We start from the raw sequence: 26,433 nt of genomic DNA, 5'->3' as shown, positions 1-26,433 counted from the left end.
AACATAGCCCCCAGGTTCACGGAGGCACGCAAACCCCTCCACCACGATAAGGTGGCAATCCAAGGAGGAGTGTATGTATTGACATACAATACATACAATTTAACATAGGCTAACTAAAAACTGGGCAATAAAAAATCAGTAGAGAAATGAATAGAGAATAGAAGTATTTATAAATATATAAATCTCTTTGTGAAGAACTTTACAATGTCGATGCAGGTGAAATAAGAGACATGAATAAAGTGCAATATGCAGTAAATGGAACAATGTACATTGATGTTACAGATAGTGAAAAGTAGTGAAGTGAATTTGTTCAATAAGAAGCAAAAAACAAATACATTTGAAATTGACCACTATATGCCAACAATAAATCATTCTAATGCAAAATGTGCTTTAGAGACTATTTTTTGTCATGTCGCCCACAGAAGCCCTTAATCCAGCTCTCTTACTTAAACCAGTGCCAGGAAACAAACATATCTGTGTGTTTCTCTGTCATGGAGCACGATAAAGAAACAAGTTTAAAAATGACCTTCGTTTTAAATATTCCATGTTGTAACGCATACAAAGTGCCAACATGATGAGCGTAAGCAGACTAGTTGATTACTAGAATGACTAAATTGCCAACAGCACATTTGTATATGAATGACTCTGTACCAACTTTTATGCTCCATGTTTCCACTGTATCAATGCAGGTCACAACAACAACAACAAATTTATTTTTGTATAGCGCATTATCACAACATTACATCGTCTCAAAGCGCTTTACAGCATCCCCACCCAAAGCCCCCAGTGTGTAAGCCATAGGCGACAGTGGCAAGGAAAAACTCCCGAGAAGGAAGAAACCTTGGGAGGGACCAGACTCAAAGGGGGAGCCCATCCTCCAGGGACCGGCAGGGAGAGTCAAATACAGTCACGTGTTTCCACCTACTGTGGCAGTGACGTGTTTCCACCTACTGTGGAGGTCACGTGTTTCCGCTTACTGTGGAGCTCCACAATGGCTGCAGCCAGACCCTTTCTCGAGAATTCCCAGTTAGCAAGCACATTTGGCACATTCGGTTGACTGTCGGGAACGTCAAAAAATTGTGGGCCGACTGTGGGGCGAGCATGGCAAGTAATTCTGGCTGACAGTCGGCATTTTTCATGTGGGCCAGAATCGTTCTGACCACGGCGAGCGATTCTAGCTGACAGTTGGCATTTTTCGTGTGGGCCAGCACCAGCTTAGCGCTGCTCCGCCGATATTTTGTTAGGTAGATATGGTGGATGGACAGTGCCGAGCTTGGTAGCCGATGCTGGCTGACAGACCAAATTGCTCACTTGGTCCTCTGTCGGTTGAGTGCCGTTTTCTGTCGGCTTCTGCTGAAGGGTTTGGCACTCAAATGTACTTTATTTAAAGTGTTCTTTTTTGCCTCGGCATGTGCTTTAATGGTATATAGACTTCCAAAACTTTTCAATCCTGCACATTTGTGCTTTCCAATTTTTCCTTGCCCTTTCCTTATATTCGTTCCTCCAAATATTTATTACACTGGAATAAAACATTAGTCTTGACTCACTAGCTGTCTCTAATTTTAATAAATTATTATAGCATTGTAAAAAGCATCATTACCTACTGTAGCTCTGCCCAAACGCCAGGACGAAATCTGTGCACCACGCGGCTCGTTAATTGGGAGACAAACGAGGTGAGATGATTCATCATAACTTGTGATTAAATATTAACAACTTGTATATGTAACTGTGGAGTATAAGACTAAGTTGTCAAGCATTCGAGGATGGCAACTTGAGTTTGGCATTAGCTGTAACTGTAGCTACAGCTAGTACTGGCCATTAGTCAGAAAAGGTGCAAGTTAACCATATTTTTGGCTTGTTTTGTTAATTAAGTGCTGATGAAGTGTAGTGAAATATTAAAAGCTGTTATCCAAGAAAGTGTTTGTGTTACACTCACTACCTAGAGTAATATATTTACCTGTTTAGAACAGGTGCAGACTGCGCTTAATTAGCTAATGGACGGATCCAATTTATCTTATTTATTTTGTTAATGTGGTCCTCACTGTATTTGCTCCACTTTTTTGATTTAGTATTAATCTACTGTAACTGTTTCTGAGTTTTCCATTAGCATTGTTCATTAGTCAGAAAGCTGAATGACATTCGTGGCTGTTGAACGTTAACAACTCTTTCATGAACTTTGGCGCCAATTTTTAAGCGCCTGTTTTAAATCTGCGGAGGCAGTGCAACCAAACTGACAAACAGAATCGTGAGAAACACTTTCTTGGATTTCTTGAATAGCAACTTTCAGTCATTTTGATAATGTTGCTCGTTGGTTTTCCCAACTTAAACGAGAAATAATTTGAACTGATACTGTATTTATTTAACCCGTAAACCCACCGATCACGATGACATGATTACAGGGTTTTCAAAGTTAGTAATTTGTTGAAAGTGAGAAGATAACTGTAAAGAGACAGTTATTGCAGTTTAGTGAATAGCATTTCCTTTTTTGTCATCTAAGCTAACGGTAAAAATGCTAGCATGTGCTGAGGCGGTTGGATGGTGTTTGTGGGGTGGGGGATGGGAAAAACTAGTTAAGCACGTGACTCACCAGTTCCTGTTAATAGGCCCTTTCCCCTGCTTTAGATCTTTTGTTTTTAAAAAAAACATTCACATTTAGGCTACGTTCACACTGCACACAATAGGGCATGGCTAGCCTAAAGTTTAGAGAATCATGCATTTGTTCAGAAGTTTCTCAATTGAATACAGGACCAGCAACCTTCCACTAACGTGTGTTTGCCTATCGCTCGTTATTATAACTGAGGTACTCTTAACAAGTACTGAACACCCAAATAACTACTCACTGCTTCTACATTGGATGGGTGAATTGCTGGGGACACATTTCCTTGTATTGCACTTTAATAAGTGTTTTCTTATTCTATTCTAGGTGGCTGTTTATAGCCTTCTAAAAATTTTTCAACAAAAACAACTAAAGGTTATACAACACAGAATGTTATATGTATTTTTTCTTTTATTGTTTTTATTATTATTATTAAATTTGTAATTTTTTATTCCCCTCCTGGTGATGCCCTTTTGTTATATAATGTTAAATTATTACCAACATTACATGTTTAGGGGTTATTGTTGTAAAATTGCACTCAAGTAAATGGTTACACATTTTAATACTACTGTTAGATATAATACTTTTTTCTGTCTCTCTCTCAGCTGTAATGAAGGAGATCCTCACTAAGCAGGAAATGCTCCTTGAGCAGCAGTCCCTAATTCTCAAACTGTTACAAGCACAGCAACAGACCCCCACTGACAACATTGAAGAGGGACTTCTACTACTGAAAGACCTGGAAGCTCTGCATGCTTTGGAAGGTCAACTACACAATCCTGACATGAGAGAAAAATTGGTCAGTTATTCTATTTTTCAGTAAATACATTTTCATGCAGCTGTGAATGTGATACTTTGAATTTGCACAGCTGACCTACATATTGGCCATTTTATCTTTTCAGATTAATCATTTAGGTCTGACTGGAGGAAACAACGCTAAGGAGACTGTGTGGAGAATAATGAAGAGAACTTTGGGTAACAGCTTGGCGAAAACTATTAATTGGAAAGGACTCAATGGGAAAACCTCCTTTGCTTCCATTCAACTTAAATGTGTGATCACTGGTAAACATCTTTTTAACTTTTTTTTATTCCCTTTGCTTTAATTTTTCTGCATTGTAATTTTATCATTACTTTTACTTAAACACTCTTGGGCTGGGTAAGTGATCAGTGATTTATAGACGCAGCCCCTCCAAAAGTATTGGAGCAGCAAGGCCAGATAATTTGTTTTTGCCGTGAAACATTTATGTGTGAAAAATTAATATGAGAAGAGAGATCAGAGTTTCCGCACAGATATATATATATATATATATATATATATATACGCACACTCATGTGTGTGTGTGTGTGTTTATATGCACAGTACACACTGATCTGGTGTAACATGATCACTGACAGGTGAAGTGAATATCACCTTATCACTTCATCTTATATAGCAGACACTAACTACAGTGTGTGCGTGATCATCATGATGGTGACAGAGCATCGTGAGATCATAGTTTAAGCACACAACTTTAACATGAATTGCCATTATTGCAATAACTATTTTAATGTTTTTGTTTTTCAGCTGCTGTTAGAAAAAATCCCCTCACCAAACACACAACAAACAACGAAGCTGAGAATGTAATGAAGCGGTGGCTTCAACTTTGTTCAGACCGGGAAGGAGGGAGGAAGCGCAGGATGGAAAAGTGAAGGAAGATAATTGTGATTATTGTGTTCTGTTCTGCAACTATTTACAAAGTCTTATATGTTTGTTAAATTATTTTTTATTAAAATTGTATTATAAAATGGATAACTCTTGTCTGGTCATTGGTGATAAAAGAATTCAGGACTATTATTAAGTGGCTGATATAGGCCAGCTATGAGTATTGTCCAACAGCATTTAAGATATTTAAGGATTTACTGCATCAGTGGTATAGTTAATATTAACATACAAACATACCCAAAATACTTTGCAATTGTTAAATGAAGTTTTGACTAAGATCCTAGTTCCAACTGTTTATATTTTATTATATTCTGACATCTCCAGTAAGAAAGCAGAAGTATATAAAGTATTACAGAGCGTTTGTTAAAGATTTTTTTTATGAATTCTAGGCAACTAAACATAGTCTGAATTAAAAATTATTTAATAATTTTTAAAATGGAAAAAAAAGCTGCGTCTGCAGCGAGTATGGGTTACCTGCGGCGTGCTGTGCATGGGGCCAAGATGGAGATTGAGCTGCGTAAGCCGAATCTGTGCCGGTGCTTTAACAGGGTGTCGGTGTGTGACATGTAAGCCAGATCTGGGCCAATTCACTGATAAAGATGCGGCTTGCAGTATATATGCCACAGCACGGCCGAGGCCCCAGGCGGGTAGTGGGCCGAGTGAAACACACTTTTGCGGGCCGATTCACTGCCAACAGATTTTTGCTGACTGGGTTGGGGCTGGACACATTGTTTTTTTTTAAACTTTACACATTGTTTGGATACATTTATTTTCTTTTTTTACAAATTACTGTTTTGATAAATGTGCTTAGATGTGTTTAGTACAGTATATGCTCTTCTTGTTTTATCCTGTTCATTTTGTGTTTAAATGCTAAAAAAACATAAGGTGTAATTTTTTGGGGCTGGGAACCAATTAATTGGTTTTCCATTATTTCTTATGGGGAAAATTTGATCAGAACTCAAACTTTTTAGGATTCGAAGGTTCTGAGGTACCACTGTATGTATAAATACCTGCTTTGTTCTATGTTTTTCTTAAACAACAATGGATAAACCACATGGAAAAAAGAAGTATTTCAGCGAGTGCGAAGTGGAGGTTATATTAACAGAAATCGAGAAAAGAAAAGTGATATTATTTGGTGGTTTAAGTAGTGGCATCAGCAACAAATGAAAGTTGACGGAGTGGCACAGTGTGACGGAGTCAGTTAAAAGTGTTGGTTCCGAAATTCGCACGGTGGTTGAAATGAAAAACAAGTGGTCGAACATTAAAGTCGACGTGAAAAAACGAGCCACTCACCGTAAGAGTTTTAACAGCACAGGCGCAGGTAGTGGAATTCCCGGTCTTCCACACTTTGAGCAATGAGTTGCTGCGATGATTAGGCACTTTTATCGGGTGAGGGGGATGCCGATGTCAGCGCTGTCAGAGTTTTTCTCATGCCATACCTGTTTGAATTACTTGCATGTTAATGAATAACAAGTAGGGCGTAGATGCGGTGTTACTTTTGTAACTTTTGTAACTTTATTCTGTTTGTTTATTCTTACAGAAAATAGTACAAGTTTGCCCCCAGTGCCGAGGACAAAACAGGCGGTGATGGTGCTGCTGTGCCAAGCACATCTTTGGGCACTGGCTGCACACATTCCCGTGCCTCAGAAACCGGGAGGCGACAATCCGGCCGTGTGCTGACTGAAGCTGTGCTGCAGTCACCAAAAGAAATCGTGAATGCTGTAAGAGATGTTGCCAATGAATTAAAACCTCTAAATCAGGGGTGTCAAACTCCAGTCCTGGAGGGCCGGAGCCCTGTGTAACTTAGTTCTTTCCCTGTTCCACCACAAATGATTCAGCTCAAGAGCTATGTGGTAATTAGCACAAGGAGTTGAATCTGGTGTGTTAAATGAGGGCGAACTAAAAACTGTGCAGGGAACAGGTGTTCTGACAAAACATCCTACCTATCAAGCTGTCCTACCCGTTGTTACTGCGCATGCACACAACTCAAAACGGCCATTTTTTTCCTGCTATGAGCACGTGCCTGATATTTTATCCTACCCTGATCTTGTGTTTGCAGAAAAAGGTTAGTATTTTATGTTTTACCTCTTTATTAAAGTTGATACTTATTTTCCTTAAGCCGTTGTCCATTTGATAACTTTTCGAACATGTGCTTTGTTTTTTTTGTGCAAAAATAATTCAATTTGGTGTCTCAATTGAAGTCATGAGGTGAAATTCTGTGAATAGAATTAAGACCATATAAACATTTTTTTTTATAGTTTAAGCCTTAAAATACCCCTCCCGCACGCTTTAAACAACTTATTAAACTTATTAAAACAACACATATATATATGGATGTACGGCTAAGGATATGAGTAACATAATAATTTTAAAATAATTTTTTTATTCATATATGCATTACACACACACACGTATATATATATATATATATATATATATATATATATATACTCACCTAAAGGATTATTAGGAACACCATACTAATACGGTGTTTGACCCCCTTTCCCCTTCAGAACTGCCTTAATTCTATGTGGCATTGATTCAACAAGGTGCTGAAAGCATTCTTTAGAAATGTTGGCCCATATTGATAGGATAGCATCTTGCAGTTGATGGAGATTTGTGGGATGCACATCCAGGGCACGAAGCTCCCGTTCCACCACATCCCAAAGATGCTCTATTGGGTTGAGATCTGGTGACTGTGGGGGCCATTGTAGTACAGTGAACTCATTATCATGTTCAAGAAGCCAATTTGAAATGATTCGAGCTTTGTGACATGGTGCATTATCTTGCTGGAAGTAGCCATCAGAGGATGGGTACATGGTGGTCATAAAGGGATGGACATGGTCAGAAACAATGCTCAGGTAGGCCGTGGCATTTAAACGATGCCCAATTGGCACTAAGGGGCCTAAAGTGTGGCAAGAAAACATCCCCCACACCATTACACCACCACCACCAGCCTGCACAGTGGTAACAAGGCATGATGGATCCATGTTCTCATTCTGTTTACGCCAAATTCTCACTCTACCATTTGAATGTCTCAACAGAAATTGAGACTCATTAGACCAGGCAACATTTTTCCAGTCTTCAACTGTCCAATTTTGGTGAGCTCGTGCAAATTGTAGCCTCTTTTTCCTATTTGTAGTGGAGATGAGTGGTACCCGGTGGGGTCTTCTGCTGTTGTAGCCCATCCGCCTCAAGGTTGTGCGTGTTGTGGCTTCACAAATGCTTTGCTGCATACCTCAGTTGTAACGAGTGGTTATTTCAGTCAAAGTTGCTCTTCTATCAGCTTGAGTCAGTCGGCCCATTCTCCTCTGACCTCTAGCATCAACAAGGCATTTTCGCCCACAGGACTGCCGCATACTGGATGTTTTTCCCTTTGCACACCATTCTTTGTAAACCCTAGAAATGGTTGTGCGTGAAAATCCCAGTAACTGAGCAGATTGTGAAATACTCAGACCGGCCCGTCTGGCACCAACAACCATGCCACGCTCAAAATTGCTTAAATCACCTTCCTTTCCCATTCTGACATTCAGTTTGGAGTTCAGGAGATTGTCTTGACCAGGACCACACCCCTAAATGCATTGAAGCAACTGCCATGTGATTGGTTGATTAGATAATTGCATTAATGACAAATTGAACAGGTGTTCCTAATAATCCTTTAGGTGAGTGTATATATATATATTACACACACCTCTCTCTCTGTATACGTAATGGAATATATAAAAATAAAAACATATATTGTCACACCCTGCTCCGTACGATCCCGATGTGTGCCACGCCCCCCTCATTACCTCGTGTTCAATCCTGATTGTGCTCGCCTGTGTCCTATTAAGTCTAGCTTGTCTTGTGTATTTAGTCCGTGTCTAAGTCAGTAGTCCCCAGTTCCGTCATTGTATTGTAGTGTCATGTGCAGTGCTTTGTCCGTCTGTTTGCTTCGAATAAACCCCGTTTGTCCGTATCTACGGCTCCGACCTCCTGCCTTACCCGCTCGCTCGCCACGAACGCTGACAGAATGACGGAACTCCAAAACAAGCTCAGCGCTACGGGGGGAGGAATCCCCGTGGAAGAGGAGTTGGTCCAGTGGACGAACTACCTGGAACTCCAGGAGGATCCGGTAGCTCGTCCCTTGATCGACAGGTGTTGGGAGCTCCTCCTGGGGAGGTTTCACACCGGTGAGCAACAGCCGCTAGTCGAGGTCGGCAGAAACCTCCAGCGACTGAGGGAGAGAGCGGCAGTTTGGCTGGCCCCCCTGGGGTACCCCCGCTTGGAACCGCCCCCCGGCTCACCATCTGCCTTCCTCCCGGTCTTCCCCAAGACGGCAAAGGCTTCCGCCGCCCGGCGAAAGACGTCCGTCCCCGAGCGCATAACTGAGCTCAACGCGGCTTCCGCCGCTCAAACCCCGCCTCTACCTACAAGATCCGGACGGCGGAGAAAGAGGCGAAGGGGAAAGGGAGAAGAAGCCGCCCAGACTCTCTTCTTGGGGGCTTGCTCTCTTCTCCCTGCCTGGGACGATCTGCCCGCGGCTGCGCTGCCTGCTGCCGCTGCCGCCGATCTGCCCGCGGCTTCGCTGCCTGCTGCCGCCGCCGATCTGCCCGCGGCTGCGCTGCCTGCTGCCGCCGCCGATCTGCCCGCGGCTGCGCTGCCTGCTGCCGCCGCCGATCTGCCCGCGGCTGCACCGCCTGCTGCTGATGCCGCCGCTTTGCCCGCGGCACCGCCTGCTGCTGATGCCGCCGCTTCACCCGCGGCACCGCCTGCTGCTGATGCCGCCGCTCTGCCCGTGGCACCGCCTTACCCGCCTGTCCAGCCTGACCCGCCTGCTGCCGCCGCTGATCTGCCCGCGGCTGCGCTGCCTGCTGCCGCCGCTGATCTGCCCGCGGCTGCGCGGCCTGCTGCCGCCGTCGATCTGCCCGCGGCTGCACCGCCTGCTGCTGATGCCGCCGCTCTGCCCGCGGCACTGCCTGACCCGCCTGTCCAGCCTGACTCGCCTGTCTTGCTTGACCCACCTGACCCGCTTGTCCTGCCTGACCTGCCTGCAGTTCCTGCAGCTGCCACCACTCTGGCTGCAGCACCCGCTGCGGCGCCCCCTGCTGGCTGCGTGATGGCGGCGCCCCCTGCTGGCTGCGTGATGGCGGCGCCCCCTGCTGGCCGCGTGATGGCGGCGCCCACGACGGCGCCCCCTGCTGGCCGCGTGATGGCGGCGCCCACGACGGCGCCCCCTGCTGGCCGCGTGATGGAGGCGCCCACGACGGCGCCCCCTGCTGGCCGCGTGATGGCGGCACCCCCTGGTGACCAGGAACCAAGGGTGCCCGCTGCAGCTCCGAATGAGGTGCCCGCCGAGGCGCCCCCTGCTGGCCGCACACCCGAGGTGCCCTCTGAGGTGCCCCGTGCTGGCCACGTGACGGCGGCGCCCGTCCTACCAGCACCTGAACTGCCTGTCTCGCCTGTTCTGCCGGCTCTTGAACTGCCTGTCTCGCCTGCCCTGCCGGCTCCTGTCCTGCCTGTCTCGCCTGCCCTGCCGGCTCCTGTCCTGCCTGTCTCGCCTGTCCTGTCCGGCCAGCCCTGCTCACCGGCAGTCGCACCGCCGGAGGATGACGCCGCTCTGCCCGCGGTGCCCCTTGCTGGCCGCACGCCAGCGGAGGATGACGCCGCTCTGCCCGCGGCGCCCCCTGCTGGCCACTCGCCTGAACTGCCTGAGGTGGCGCCCACCGCGGCGCCCCCTGCTGGACACCTGCCCGCGGCCCTGCCTGAGGCCGCCTCTCCAGTCCTGCCCGGACCGCCTGAGGCCACGCCCGCGGCCCCGGCTGCATCACCTGCAGCCACGCCCCCTGCTCTGCCCGAATCTACACCCTTGGGCACCTCCTTCCTGACTCCCTCGCCCTTACCCCGGCAAAGCCAACGCCCCCCAGGACCCCGCCTCTCCGTCTCCAGCAAGGGACGGGGACATAGGCGTAGGGCCCGGGTCCCGCCCGCCCTGCCCCCTGGCTCGCCCGTTCAGCCCCTGGCTGTGGCTCGGTGGCTGCCTGCGGGTCCTCCGGCTCGGGGTCGGCGGTCGCCGCCGGGTCCCCCCCTGGATCCTCGGTGCTGGTCCTCGGTCCCTCCTCCGGCTCCTTGTCGGTCGCCTCCGGGCCCCCCTGCTCCGGCTGGGCGTCGGACGGCGCCTTCGCCGGCTCCGGCTGCGCCTCCGCCTGCCGCGGCTTCCCCCTTTTGCCTGCCTGCACCGGTGTTCCCTCCTGCTCCCTCCGTGTCCCCTCCGTCACTCCCTCGTCCCGTTCCCTTGGCCCCTGGGTGGTCCCCTTCAGCTCCCTTCTCCCTCCCGCCTGCGGCCCCTCCGGCCGCTGCCCGTCGCCCGCCTGGGCTCCCTCGTGCTCCCCTTGTTCCTCCTCCCTTTCCGTTTGTCCCGCCTGTCTCTGCTCCTCGTCCCTTTGTTCCTCCTCCGTTCACTCCTGGCCCTTTTGTTCCGCCTGTCTCCCCTTCTGTGTCTCCCTTCCTTGTTTGCCTGTCTGCCTTCCCTGTTCTGTGTCGTCTCTTGTCCTTCCTCTCGTCCTTGGTCTTCTTCTGTGTCTCCATCCTGTTCCCTGGTTTTGGTTGACGTTCTGTTTTGTTTTCCAGGTCCTGTTTTCCCGGTTCGTCTCGTCCGTCGCCTCTCCTCTGGCGCGCCCGGTGTGCGCGCCTTTGGGGGGGGGTTCTGTCACACCCTGCTCCGTACGATCCCGATGTGTGCCACGCCCCCCTCATTACCTCGTGTTCAATCCTGATTGTGCTCGCCTGTGTCCTATTAAGTCTAGCTTGTCTTGTGTATTTAGTCCGTGTCTAAGTCAGTAGTCCCCAGTTCCGTCATTGTATTGTAGTGTCATGTGCAGTGCTTTGTCCGTCTGTTTGCTTCGAATAAACCCCGTTTGTCCGTATCTACGGCTCCGACCTCCTGCCTTACCCGCTCGCTCGCCACGAACGCTGACATATATGGCCCTTATATATTCTTTTCATCCTTCTTAACCGTCCATTCATTCAAGCCATAATGGGGAGCAAGGTACGCGATACGCAAAGAACTGTGACGTGTCGGGAAAAAACTGCGATAAAGCAGGGGCGCAATGGCTGAACCGCGATATAGCGGGGATCACTGTACTTACTAATTGAGTGATAACATTGTTTAATTTCTAAGAACCTTAACATTGATATTTTTATTTGCAGTATGTGCATTGCTTCTTACATAATACATCCTGAAGCTATTCTAAAAATGTCCGATTTTCTCCTTAGTTATGGAGAACAAATACGAGGAACTGCTCGCATTTCTTTCTGATGGGTATGTATTTTTAAAGTTTTCATTTTTAAAACAAATATAACATGAGCTAATATTTTAAGTCATAAAGTATGTAAACTGTACACAACAAAAATGCAGTCAAGTAATTATCCTGAGGACCTGACCCAGATTTCAGGATGACATGCAGTAATAAACACTGTAGCTTGATTGATTTTTTTTTGTTTTAGAATATATGCTATTATGTAGTCTAATTAAATAAGAATGTTGGATATTTATGTAGACTCTATAAATAAGAACATATGATATCTTTAAGGTCCTGGCTTGTGACCAGTGCCAAAAAGTTGGAAAACCTTTGGCTGCTGTGCAACCACTGCAGTGTATTAACCCCCTGGGGCCTGAGGCCTTTTTTCCACTTTCGAAGTAGTCTGACATGCCTTGACATTTTAAAATATTTCACCTATCTAAAAAACACTTATCCCAAAGTGATACATTTGCTTTTATTCAGCACAAACTCAGCACCAATAATCTGAGACCTCTTAGAATGTTATTATTCTATTTTTTGTTAAAATCAACTTTAAACATATACTTTTCAAAAACCTATTTTCAGACATGCTGAGAAATTGTAAAAAATCACATTATAGACATTTCTAGGTAAGACTTTTGAGCTCTGAAGCTTATAGACACAGGGGTTGGCTACACATAGGTGAAAGTGACATTCAGAAATTTGATATGGTTTGATTACTAAAGTGTTAGAACTTTGGAGTGACACTCTTTTTCTCAAAGTCAGTGGTCTTCACAATGAATATTGATGAGATAGGTGTCCTCACACCTGTAGTAGTTTGCATACTGTCAATGGCCCATCAGTCTGGAATGTCACTGCACCCCACACCCATCACTTTGGAAAGGCAGTTTGAAACGCAAGAAAAGTAGCAACAATAAAATCCCTTTCACAGTTTATTGATAGATGGAATGAAAAATGAAAAACTGTGACTATATAAATATAGAAAGCGATAAATATGATGCAGTGACTATAATTGACGCTCTGGGGACGAGGGCATCATCGACCGCGTATCTTTCTCGTGTATTTCAGTTTATATCTCGCTGAAATCATTATGTAGAATCATGAAAAAAACACTGACTAAATCCGTTATCTGTCTTCTTTTCAAAACTTCCATTGTCAGAAGTATTAAGGTTTTTAAAATTAGGTTAAATAGGCAAAAAAGCAAATCGTGTCACCTTTCTTTGTTTTACTTGCGTTGGGAGCGTGTAGGACCGCTCTCAGCGGAAGATCGCTATTCACGTTCTAAATACGCTGCGTTTGAATCGGCGACCACGTGATTGCAGGCACACAGGCTTAGCCCACTGAGCCATGAACGCAGGTATGAGCTTCGCTGCTGAAAGTGGCAACACTGGCGCAAAGCTTCAGCGGCAGAGACGTATCCGTGTGCTATATTGTAGCCGATCAGTGTAAACACTACCCAGACATGTGCTCTTGTTTATTTCGGTCACAATGGGCGTATTCACATATTTCTTCACCCAATACTAACTGTCGGATTATCATGTTATTATCATGCGAATAGCGCGATTTGCAAGTGGGTGGGTGATCAGAGCCGCTTCGAGACGCAGACGCTTAAGTCAGTCACTCTTGTTCTTTCTATTCGTATCACGAAGCTGTAAAAATATATTTAGTTTCTACCTATATATATTTGAAAAGTAGACCGTCCAAAGTTTCTGAGAGTATTTTTAAAATGTGTATATGACAAAAACTCGCGGAGTTATTTAAACGGTCTCGCGAGAATTCTGTCAGATCCCGCCGGCGGGATCGCCGGTCCCAGGGGGTTAAGGTAAATATCAGTAGCATTTTAGTAGAAAATAGTAATGTATATCTTATACAAATGTGATTCTTTTTTCATTGACAGATGTCTGGTGTCTGGGAGCTAATTGGAATCGATCTAACTGGACCTCTTCCGAAAACATCTAGTGGCTTCCAGTACATTCTCACTGCAACAGACTATTTCTCAAAATGGGTTGAGGCTTTTCCATTAAAAAGCAAATGTGCTGCTGAGGTAGCTCAACAGTTGTGCTTAATGATATACAGACATGGCTGCCCAAAAAGAATTTTGTCAGACCAAGGAAGAGAATTTGTGAATGAAGTAAGTGTTAAGTTTACTTTCCCGTAACTATAAAGGTCAACCATGTGCCACGCCAAGCCAAAGGTTTTTGTGATTGTATTTTCTTTTGTTCTTTGAAGCTCAACTCTAGTCTTTGCAGCTTACTAAAAATTGAAAGGAGTGTCACAACAGCGTATCACCCACAGACAAATGGACTTGATGAAAAGACAAATGACAACATAAAAAGGTATGCTTTATTTGTATGTAACATTTCAGTAGAAACATTTAGTTAAAACATTGTCACTATTGTGTTTCTTTTCTTATGTCTACATTTAGAGCCCTCAGAAAATTAGTCAACAGTCAACAGAATGACTGGGATGTGTATCTGGATGCTACACTGTTTTCTTTGAGGACTAAGGTCCACACCACAACCAAATACACACCATTTCTTTTAATGTATGGGAGAGAAGCAACTTATCCTTCAGAAGTTCCTGTTGAAGTACCGGTAAGTGTTTAAAGAATTCTGTCTATCCAACTACTGTGATTATATATAAATATCATCTTAATTGGAAAGAGGATGCAGATTTAATCTTTTCTGCTTAATTTCTAAATGCAAGACATTTTACAGATAAAGTAAGTGACTAATCAGCCTTTGTTCTTTACATTTGTATCTTAATTTAAGGTTACCAATAGTGAGGAGAACTTTCAGTATGCTAATGTGTTCACCTGTACAAGTGTATCAAGTGTAAAAAGTGATAATAAAAAGTGTTAATAATACAAAAATGATAGGTATCTATCTCTTTGTGGCATTTTGGGCTCAAAGCTGTGTAATAGTATAATTAGTTTTAAACATTAGTTATGTAAACATTAGAAAATAAATGAAATTACTTTTTCGGTTCATGTTGCACATGCGTTATTTGCCATTGCAATTTTAATTGTTAATTAAAAATTGTAAATTTTAGCTATCCTCCATCATTCTCCCTGAGGAGTCAAGTTACAGTGACTTTGTATATTCTACAAGAGACGCACAGGATTTAGTTAAAAAAACTGTAGAAGAAAATATAGCAAAGTCCCAAGAAATGCAAAAGGAAGCCTATGCTAGACGAGTACAGAAGAAGTACAAAAACATTGTATACAATGTTGGAGATGAAGTTCTTCTCCTGAACATGAGGAAACGTAGAAGGAAGACTTGATCCAGATTTTTCAGGTCCCTACACCATTCAGGACATCTCTGGCAAATGTGTTAGATTAAAAAACACTGAGGGAGCTACTTTAAAAAATCAGTACAGCATTGACCATATTAAGCCATACAGAAGGATCCACTCTGTAAATGTCAGTGACAATGAAAAATGCCCAACTCGCAGTCAGCCAGTGAACAGCCTTACAAACCTGAAGATGCCACCATGCCATCCTACCACTAGCCCTCAGTATCAACAAATTCCAGAAGATACCAGACCCTCTGTTATTCATTACGCACCAAAAACAGCTGAAAGTTGTGCCTCCCACCAAGAGGTAAATTCAGTACCAGCACCAGAAAAGCTTGAACCAGAATCTCCCTCCTTGCAACAAAGCACAGAAGATGAAGGTGGCATAGCTGAAAATTTCATTTTGACCAGTTGGTCATTTGTTGCCAGTTTGGCGTTCCAACTTGGTTCACTGTTGCTTGCATGTTTGCTGCTAAAACTTCATTGTATTGTCTTATCTTGGCTCTTTTGACCTGTTGGTCAGTTTAGCTATCTGATTTACAGAAGTTATCATTATTGTGATTGATTCCCACTTGGAAGTGCTGCTCCTACAGTTTTTGCCGTAGAGACACCATTAATGGCTTAAAATGTGTGGGTAGATGGGGGAGTTTAGATAGCAAAACCACAAGCATCTTCTTCCCCTCAGATTTCTCCCATGGACTTCAATAGGAAAGAGTGCCATCAACCACAACACAGATCCCCTCTGTGACATCATAATGTCCAGTTCCACTATATGCAGAAATAACCTTTATCAGCATTTAAATTCCTTTCTAATTTTTGCACACAGCAATCAAGCAGTTTCTTCAGAAATTGCTGTTGTTAGTGTATAAACTGTCTTTTTTCCAAACAGGTAATTGATGCATGCCTGCACCGTCTCATTGAGAAACAAAAGGCAATTAAGAAATATATTTACCCAGATATTTTGAAATATACAAATATTTTATTTTTTATATGTTCTATAACATTTTTGTATACTTTTACAGAACTGTCACGCCCACGGGGGCGGGGCTCGACGGGGACAGCTCCTCTGCCCCTAATTAGACTTCCTTTAAAAGGGAAGGGAGACCGTGGAACACTCGCGAAGTATTGAGCTAATGAGAATAAGCCATACCGAGCGTTCTCTTGTCTTTTGTCTTCCCAGATCCCCGTACCTTATCAATTCCTCTTTTGTCGGATCCTTACCTGTTGTGCCTTCCTCCCACAGTCCAGCTCCCATTCCTAACACTCCTGCCCTGCTGAGCCCGGCTTCGTCTGTCCTCTCACCCTCGTGTTCGTCCGTCCCGAACCTCTTCGTTGGACTAAATACCTGGCAACCGACTCTCACTCCCACACAACAACCACGACCCTCGTCTGCCGATTTCAACCTTGTCAACCTGCCTGTCATTTATAGGATTAAAAACCTGTGCTCCTTGCAGTCCTGGGTCCGCGCCTCTTTCTCTCCCCTTGTGTGACAGAATACTTCGCCTACCAATGGACCCAGCAAGGAGCCTGGAGAATCGCATCGCCGCTGTGGAACAACACCTCTCAGCTCAGGCTGCACAGGTTCCACTTCCTGCTTCCCCACCACGTTCCTCCACCCCTCTACCTATTGCTCTACCGGAACGGTATGATGGTAACCCCGACCAGTGTAGAGGGTTCTTAATGCAAATCGGCATTTATGTAGAAGAACATCCGGAGATGTTCACCTCCGCAAGTGCGGAGGTTCGATTCACCATCTCACTGCTGACCGGACAGGCTAGAGAGTGGGCGACTGCATTATGGGCTGATGACAGCCCTCTGTTACGTTCGGGGAGCGAATTTCACAGGGCCTTACTGGAAGTTTTCGACCATCCTGCGGTGGGTCGTCGTCTGGGATGGAGGCTATTGGAGTGTCGCCAGGGGAACCGGTCAGCGGCAGAGTTCTCCCTGGAGTTTCGGACTATCGCCGCTGCCCTAAGATGGCCGGATTATTGCCTCCAAGTTATCTTCTTGCGAGCCCTCAACCCGGAGCTACAAGATGAACTCTCAGCTCGGGGGGAGGCATCCGAGTTTGAGGAGTTAGTACGCCAAGCAGTTCGACTGGACAACACGGTGAGGGATCGACGCCGCCGCCGACACCAAGTGGATCGTGAGAGAACCCCTGCGGGACCTAATGTCGAAGCGGCTGAACCGATGCAAGTCGGTCGGACACCACTTACCTCTTCGGAATGCAGAAGAAGAGCCCAGGGCGGACTGTGCCTGTACTGCGGGGGTACTAGTCATGCCCTCAATGCCTGCCCCGTTAGGCCCCAATGGGAATTAAGAGCATTACCGGTAGGTGGTACTTCTCTACCTCACTCATCTCTCACCCAGTTCACTGTACCTGTTCTATTGAAATGGAAGGGGAGGCTGCCGGGTAAGGGCTCTCATTGACAGTGGGGCAGCTGGCAATTTCCTCGATATTAGCATTGCTCACCAGTTGCAGATTCCTCTCCAACAGCTAGCTTATCCTCTCACCTTACATGGAGTCACCGGGGAACGCATGGCGGATGGAATCATCAAGAATCACACTCACTCTTTTGTAATGCAGGTGGGGGCGCTTCATGCAGAGACTATGGAGGTATTTGTACTCAACCGAGCTAAAGATCTGTTAATTCTAGGACTTCCCTGGCTACGGAAGCACAACCCGCATATAGATTGGCAAAAGGGGGGAATTGAGGCTTGGTCCGAGAGGTGTCATCATGATTGCATGTCTCTTCCCTGTAAAGTGACTACTGTAGAAAGTCCCGAACCCGAAAATCTAGATGTCGTCCCCACAGAATACCAAGACTATAAGGACGTCTTCAGTAAGGAGAGAGCCTTCAGCCTTCCACCCCACCGTGAGTGTGACTGCAACATCGAGCTGCTAGAGGAAGCTCCGCTACCTCGCGGACGGGTTATACCCAGTGTCACTGCAAGAACAAAAGTCACTGGAGACCTACATCCAAGACGGGCTAAAGCAGGGTATAATCCAACCGTCTACCTCCCCCGTGACGGCGGGTTTCTTTTTCATTAAAAAGAAGGATGGGGGTCTACGACCGGTAGTGGATTATCAGGCTCTAAATGCTATCACGGTCAAGAGGAGAGAGCCTCTGCCCCTTATTCCTTCTGCATTGGAACAATTACGTGAGGCTGTCATCTTCACTAAATTAGACCTACGTAGCGCATATAACCTGGTAAGAATCAGGGAAGGGGATGAATGGAAGACGTCCTTCGCTACCAGTAGGGGCAGTATGAATATCGTGTGATGCTTTATGGGCTAGCTAATAGCCCTTCAATATTTCAGTCTTTCATGAATCTAGTGTTTTATGACATGCTGGATAAGTTCATGGTTGTCTATATAGACGATATACTGATTTATTCTCCCTCCAAGCAAACTCGTGTGTTGCACGTCCGACAGGTACTGCAAAGGCTTCGAGAGCATCACCTATATGCCAAGGGTGAAAAGTGTGAATTCCACCAAACCACGGTTAAATTCCTGGGGTACGTAATTCGACCAGGTGAGATGGCCATGGATAGCCAGAAGGTCGCAGCCATCCGGGATTGGCCCCCTCCCCGTACCTTGAAAGAGGTACAACGCTTTCTGGGTTTTGCTCATTTTTATCGCCGTTTTATTAGGAACTTCAGTCAGAAAGCAGCCCCCCTCACTTCCCTTACCCGAGGAAAACCTCACAGGATTTCCTGGACATCGGAGGAGGACCATGCTTTCAATCTGCTAAAGGAGGCGTTTTGTACCGCCCCGGTACTAGCCCAACCTCGTCCCGAGTTACCTTTCAAAGTGGAGGTAGACGCTTCTGAAGCGGGCATAGGTGCTGTCTTAATACAACGCAGCCCTGAGAGTGGACGATGTCACCCGTGTGCATATTTCTCCCGCAAGTTGACCTCGGCGGAACGCAACTATGAGGTGGGTGATCGCGAGCTGCTGGCCATTAAGTTAGCCCTTGAGGAGTGGCGGCACTGGTTGGAGGGGGCCAGACATCCCTTTGTTGTGTTAACTGATCACCGGAACTTAGAATACCTCCAGGGGACTAAACGATTATCGGCACGTCAAGCTCGCTGGGCCCAATGGTTTTCACGCTTCGTCTTCCGGGTAAGCTACCTCCCCAGAAAGAAGAACCTGAAAGCTGACACCCTGTCCCGGCAGTTTGATCCCCCAGAGAATGAGGACCGAACCATGCCTGTCCTCGACCCGACATGTTTTGTCTCTATCACCTGGGGGTTAGAGGAGATCATCTGACTGGAAAACGAAACTCAGAAACCCCCCGTAGGATGCCCCCCGAACGTATGGTACGTCTCGCACTCTCATAGATCTGACCTGTTGCACTGGATCCATTCCCAACCAGGAACTGGGCACCTGAGAATAGCTGCTATGCAACACCTGGTCTCTCGTCGTTACTGGTGGCCAAGATGGCGCAAAGAGGTCCAAGAGTTTGTGGAGAGCTGCCCTGAGTGTGCCAGATGCAAGGCTTCCAATCTCCGTCCTGCAGGGTTACTTCAACCTTTACCGGTCCCTTCCCGGCCGTGGTCCCACATTGCCATGGACTTTATGTCGGACTTGCCCCGATCCTCCGGCAAAACAGTTATCCTAACAATCGTGGACCGGTTTTCGAAAATGTGTCATCTGGTTGCTCTTTCTAAATTACCCTCTGCCCTAGAGCTATCCGATGTGCTCATTCACGAGCTTTTCCGTTTTACGGGCATCCCGGAGGACATCGTGTCGTGGATGTGCGGGATTCAGGCACACTCTCGCTTTTCAAGTCTAGATTAAAAACACACTTGTATAGCTTAGCGTATAGGAAACCTAGTTCTGGTTCCAGCTAGTCCCTCACTCCCAGTCAGACTAACAGTATGAGGTGATGAGCTGGGTGGGGATCGGTGTCATTGGCTTTGGATAAACTGATGCGTCAGTGCTGTCACTCTAGCTCTACACTAAATGTTCAGGGAGTCCCCATGCCTGTGTTCCCGCCTGTCTCTCCCTCTTTCTCGTGCTGCTATACTCAGATCTGCCGGAGCCTAGACAAATATTGCACTCGATCATTTTGCTTGCACTGCCTCTGGTTTCCTCAACTCTGACTAATACACAATTATTCTCACTTCCTCCCTCACCCCTTCTGGGGTGTGCTCCATGGAGCACAATGTCGTTGAAGAGTTTATGCCTCTGCGGCCTGCAAGACAACTACCTCCACCTCCGGCAACTACCCTCCAACCTGCCTGCCCTTGGCTCAACACGATGCCTTGCCATCCATCCTGCGGCTGTGTGTCTATTAATCCTGCCATCGTGCATCAAGCACCACGTGCCTGCACCGGTCGGCCGCTGCATTGAGACATATATTTCAACCCCTGTATTAGCTTAGTCATTTCATCTTGTCTGTATTAGCTTAGTCATTTCATCTTGTTTGTTTGACTCATCTGCCGGCCCCTGGAGGATGGGCTCCCCCTTTGGGTCTGGTTCCTCCCAAGGTTTCTTCCTCTTAGGGAGATTTTCCTTGCCACCGTTGCCTTTGGCTTACTCAATGGGGGGTCCTTACGAGGCAGAAATGTGAAGCGCATTGAGACAATGTAATGTTGTGATAATGCGCTATATAAATAAAATTGAATTGACCGGGGCCCGCAGTTTGCATCCCGTGTGTTCAGAGAATTCTGTTCCAAGCTTAATATTACGCTTAGTCTCACTACAGCTTACCATCCTCAGTCCAATGGCCTTGCCGAACGTACCAACCGGGAAGTGTCTAAAGCTCTACGACTGCTCGTACGGACGGATCCTACTAAATGGTTCAATCATCTGCTGTGGACGGAGTACTCTATCAACTCTCGGGTGAGTCCCGTAACAAACCTCATACCCTTTCAGTGCGTCTTAGGTTTCCAGCCCCCCCTGTTTCCATGGGATGCTCCATCCAGCACTGTCCCGACGGTCGATGCCTGGTTTCAGACGAGCAAGCATGCATGGAAGAGCATTCAATGAGCCTTACGTTCGCAAGCCGCTCGGGTGAAGACTCAAGCGGACAAACACCGCCGACCGAGGTTCCCATTTCAAGTGGGACAACACGTGTGGCTGTCGACCCGAAACCTTCGAATCCCTGGGTGCCGTAAGCTGTCCTCTCGCTATATCGGCCCCTTCTGCATATTGCAAAGATTAGATAGAATAGGATAAGATAAGATAAGAATGGGTAAGGTAGAGTAGCATAAGGTAGGATAGGAATGGGTAAGATAAGATAGAATAGGATAAGGTAGGATAGGAATGGCTAAGATAAGTTAGAATTGGATGAGGTAGGATAGGAACGGATAAGATACCGGTGGATAAGATAGGATAGGAATCTCTAAGATAAGGTTGAATTGGATAAGGTAGGATAGGAATGACTGAGATACAGTAGGAACGGCTAAGATAAGAGAATAGCATAAGGTAGGATAGGAATGGCTAAGGCAAGATAGGAAAGGATGAGGATGGATAGGAATGGGTAAGGTAGAGTAGCATAAGGTTGGATAGGAATGGGTAAGGTAGAATAGCATAAGGTAGAATAGGAATGGTTAAGGAATAATAGACTAGGACAAGGTAGGATAAGAATGGGTAAGTTAGAATAGCATAAGGTAGGATAGGAATGGCTAAGGTAAGATAGAATAGCATAAGGTAGGGTAGTGTCGCCTATGGCTTACTCACTGGGGGCTTTGGGTGGGGATGCTGTAAAGCGCTTTGAGACGATGTAATGTTGTCATAATGCACTATAGAAAAATAAATTTGTTATCCGTTGTTCTTGAATGGGTAAGATAAGATAGAAAAGCATAAGGTAAGATAGGAATGGCTAAAGAATGATATATTAGGATAAGGTTGGATAGGAATGGGTAAGGTAGAATAGCATAAGGTAGGATAGGAATGGGTAAGGTAGAATAGCATAAGGTAGGATAGGAATGGGTAAGGTAGAATAGCATAAGGTAGGATAGGAATGGTTAAGGAATAATAGACTAGGATAAGGTAGGATAGGAATCGGTAAGTTAGAATAGCATAAGGTAGGATAGGAATGGCTAAGGAATGATAGATTAGGATAAGGTAGGATAGGAATGGCTGAGATAGTCCATCCGTCTGACAAAGTGTGCTCCATCGTTGATTCTAGGCGCAGGAGGGGTCGGCTGCAATACCTCGTGGACTGGGAAGGTGCGGGTCCTGATGAACGTAGTTGGGTGCCGGCTAACGAGGTCACGGATATGGCCCTGACAGCGGAGTTCCATCACTCGCATCCCGGCAAACCGGCGCCCCGCCCACGCGGACGTCCGTGCAAACGACGGGGGCCTCCTGGAGGCGGCCGTCAGGGGGGGGGGGGCTCTGTCACGCCCACGGAGGCGGGGCTCGAACGGGGACAGCTCCTCTGCCCCTAATTAGACTTCCTTTAAAAGGGAAGGGAGACCGTGGAACACTCGCGAAGTATTGAGCTAATGAGAATAAGCCATACCGAGCGTTCTCTTGTCTTTTGTCTTCCCAGATCCCCGTACCTTATCAATTCCTCTTTTGTCGTATCCTTACCTGTTGTGCCCTCCTCCTACAGTCCAGCTCCCATCCCTAACGCTCCTGCCCTGCTGAGCCCGGCTTCGTCTGTCCTCTCACTCTCGTGTTTGTCCATCCCGTACCTCTTCATTGGACTGAATACCTGGCAACCGACTCTCGCTCCCGCACAACGACCACGACCCTCGTCTGCCGATTTCAACCTTGTCATTTATAGGATTAAAAACCTGTGCTCCTTGCAGTCCTGGGTCCGCGCCTCTTTCTCTCCCCTTGTGTGACAAGAACGCTGTACACCTGCTGTGTTCAGTTGTTGCAACCTCGTTGTTCTCTGGGCAGTTTAGATGCGTCAGCAAGGTAACATAGTTATTCTTATGGTGTTTTCAGATATAATCCTCTTTAAAGGAACCAAACTCAGTCCTCTAGAAGTGGTCCAAAAAGTGGACCAACAGAAAGGGAACTTGGTTCTTTTAATGTTCACAGTGTGAGTTCATTTGAAAGGGGACTCTGTTCTCTTTCTGAGGACTCAGTTCAGTTCCTTTAAAAAGGACTATATGTGAAAACACCCTGAGATGCATGGTACTTAAGTGGATCTAAATTATTATAAACTTACTAAAAAAACATCCCACAGATGAAGTTCCCAGTTGAAGACATTTGGCTGTGCCCTGTGAACTTTGGTACACACTGGATTCTTGTGGTACGTGTTCAATTATTTATTAAGCAGCATACTTTGTTGTTAAGAAACAGTTTCTTGAAGATTGTGTAATTCTTATGTGGGTTTAATTAGCAAAAACATTTTTTTTTAGATTGTCAACATCTTAGCAAGGACAATACTGCTCATAGACCCCATGGGGAATGAAGGTTTTTATGAAAGGAAAATTCTGCGCAACTGGAGGTATGTATGATACTGAAGTATGATTCTTAGAAACAACATATTTTGTTTCATTATAAATTGCTTTTTTAACTAGGAATTTTCTGAGGATGAGAGGGCACGAAGACGGAGTGGCAGTTACAAACTCTGCAGCACAATAAGCAACAGGATTCCAGCAGTTGCGGAGTTTTACTGTTAAAAGTACTTATTCAAATGATTGTATTTATTGTTAACTATAATTACAATTTTACATTATAATGATGGTAAATCTCACAGTTCGCAGAACACTACCTTGCATTTGGAGAGGTCAGTGAGGTGCTCACCACTATGGAAGCAGTTGCGCTGGAGCGAATGCAGATAGCTTGCACCCTACTTGAACATCGAGGTAAGTTCAGTAATGTCCTTATCACATTAAAAGTGCAGGGTTCTTCAAATCTGGAGCTCGATTCCTAACCCAAGCCTTGTTTTCAGTTCTCCCAAGTAGTTGCTTAATAATGACTGATTCTGATTGGTCAGAGGCTTCACACCTGACTGACAGGTAAAGGAAGGCTGGAAAACCAGCAGTGCTCGGACCTCGAGGACCGTGATTTGATTAACCCTGTTATAGTGTGTAATTACAATTTAAATAGTACTTTTCAAACAGTACAGTACAAATAGTACTTTTCTCAAAGTCTAAATATAAAAATTTAGGAGAGTAATTTGCCATGATGTATCTTCCTAAACACGGTATCATTATTTTTTAATTATTCAAGGAATAATGTTTGAATAACATAAAACACATGGAATATTTTCAACTGAATTTGTTCTTTTGAAATTTATTTTGAGGCGAAATTAAATGAACTGAATTCATGTGGTTGAACAACAGAAACTCAGCAATGAAGTGACAGACTACGTAAAGTAACAGAGCGGGTCACCGAGTGCTGAGGCACATAGTGTGCCACAGAGAATGATTCCTGGTCTTAGAGGAATGTCTTATGAGGAGAGGTTAGCAGAACTGAATCTGTTTAGCCTTGAGCAAAGGAGACTAAGGAGGGACATGATCAAGGTATCATCATCATCATCATTATTTATAAAGCACTTTAAAACAACCACAGCTGACACAAAGTGCTGTACATTAAAACCAAATAATCAACTTTCATAGGAAATAAATAAAATGCAAATAAGTTAATTACTAGCTAATTTAATTACAAGGAAAATCTCACTAAGTGTCACTGAGGCCAAAAGCCAGGGAATAAAAATGGGTTTTTAGACGTATTTTAAAAGTTGATAATGAAGGGGCCTCTCTAACGTGCAAGGGCAAGTTATTCCACAATTTAGGCGCCACAACAGAAAAAGCCCTGTCCCCTCGAAGCTTCCTCTTAGATCTAGGTACTTCCAGGAGCAGCTGGTCAGCTGACCTAAGAGACCGACAGGGTGTGTAGGAATGAAGAAGCTCTGAGAGGTACGGCAGGCCAAGATTATGAAAGCATTTAAAAACAAACATAAGAATTTTAAAATCAACTCTGAAGGACATAGGCAGCCAGTGCAGTGAGGCCAGCACAGGAGTTATATGCTCTCTTTTACGAGTTCCTGTTAACTGTTCCGTGCAGCGGCATTTTGGACCATCTGCAGACGTGAGAGCAACGACTGACTGACACCCACATACAGTAAAGTGAGTTACAGTAGTCCAAACGAGAAGTAATAAATGCATGGATCACTGTTTCAAAGTGCTGCCTTGAAAGAAAAGATTTCACTCTTGCCAGTCGCCTTAAATGGTAAAAACTGGACTTTACCACCGCTCTAACTTGGCTGTCCAATTTAAAATCACTGTCCAACTCAAAACCAAGGTCAGTAACAACAGGTTTCAAATAAATTTCCAAGGGTCCCAAATCAACTGAGGAGGACTCACAGGGACCACTAGGTCCAAACACCAACACAGGGTATATACAGAAATCCAGAGGTTAAATTTAACACTTTTTAATACCTTTTTTAATACTTTCTCAATATTTTTTAAAACCCGCACGGCATTGAGTTGCAACCGTTTTTAAACAAGTTTCAAACTGATTTAAAGATTTGGCCTGTACAACAGAATTTAAATAGGGAACATGGGTCAACAGAATAAATTTAGTGACTGTGATTTTTAAAACATCTTTGTTACAACTGGCTCGATGTTGCAACAAAACGGAGGGAGACGGAAACCGGTTAACGTGCAAAGATTTATTCACAACAGACAAAAAAGGATAAGAAACGAGAATTAAAGTAACACAACTACATTAACTAAAATGTGCGTAGTGAAGCGGGGAGCAGCGCCGGCAAGCTGGAACACGCCAGGGCGGAGCCAGGCAACCGGTCCAAGAGAGAGAGCGAGAGCACTTGCAGGCAGCACTTAAATAGGCCAGGGCAGGTGTGGCAACAAACTGCACCTGGACAGGAAAAGGGCACCACAGGAGAGAGCCACAAAAACAAAGCAACCCCCCCCATTAAGCCCCCATTAAAGGGCCTAGCCCGTAACACCCCCCCCCATTCAGGAAAGGGCCCATAATGGGTCCTCAACCAGCCCATAGAAAAACCCAAAGCACAACAGTGCTGCTTATGTTTAGCAGAGGGAACAGGAGTCCCCAAAGGCAGAACCAATACGTCACAAACTTGACACTACTCACTGGAACCTTGGGCGTACCCCACCACCCGTTAGCCCCGGGACACGGGGCACCACCGTGCTGACGCGATGCAGCAAAGCACAGTGGGGTAAAGCTCCAGGCTTCCTCGCGACCTAATGTGCCCGGGAGAGCGCGTCGGCCACAGCGTTGTCCCAGCCCCGGATATGCTGGATGTCCAGGCTGTAGGATTGCAGGTGAAGGGCACAGCGCATGAGTCGCTGGTTTGGAGACTGCAGGCTGCTAAGAAAGGTCAGGGGGTTATGGTCTGAAAAAACGGTCACCATCCCTGACCCTATATATACCCGAAAGTGCTGCAGAGCCCACACCAGAGCTAATGTCTCCTTCTCTATCACTGAATAGTTTAACTGATGTCTATTAAACTTTCTTGAAAAGAAACAAACAGGCTTCCTAAGTCCCGCATCATCAGATTGAAGCAACACCGCCCCTGCCCCCACTAGGCTAGCGTCCACCTCAATTTGAAAAGGCCTATCCTATTTCGGAGCAGCCAACACCGGTTAGTTTGAAAGGAGAG

At 45.6% G+C, this 26,433-nt stretch overlaps 1 long non-coding RNA gene across 1 annotated transcript; it reads left to right on the top strand.

Annotated features, from left to right (window-relative positions):
• Nucleotides 1-22,676: 22,676 nt before the first annotated feature.
• LOC140579434 (uncharacterized) lies at nucleotides 22,677-23,394 on the top strand. The gene is made up of 4 exons (XR_011983467.1): nucleotides 22,677-22,751; nucleotides 23,026-23,091; nucleotides 23,201-23,289; nucleotides 23,363-23,394. It is a non-coding gene; the product is annotated as an uncharacterized lncRNA (long non-coding RNA).
• Nucleotides 23,395-26,433: the final 3,039 nt, after the last annotated feature.

The sequence above is a fragment of the Paramormyrops kingsleyae genome, chromosome 18, assembly GCF_048594095.1.
Source record: "Paramormyrops kingsleyae isolate MSU_618 chromosome 18, PKINGS_0.4, whole genome shotgun sequence".
Taxonomy (NCBI): Eukaryota; Metazoa; Chordata; class Actinopteri; order Osteoglossiformes; family Mormyridae; genus Paramormyrops; species Paramormyrops kingsleyae.
This window is presented reverse-complemented; position numbering and strand designations above follow the sequence as displayed.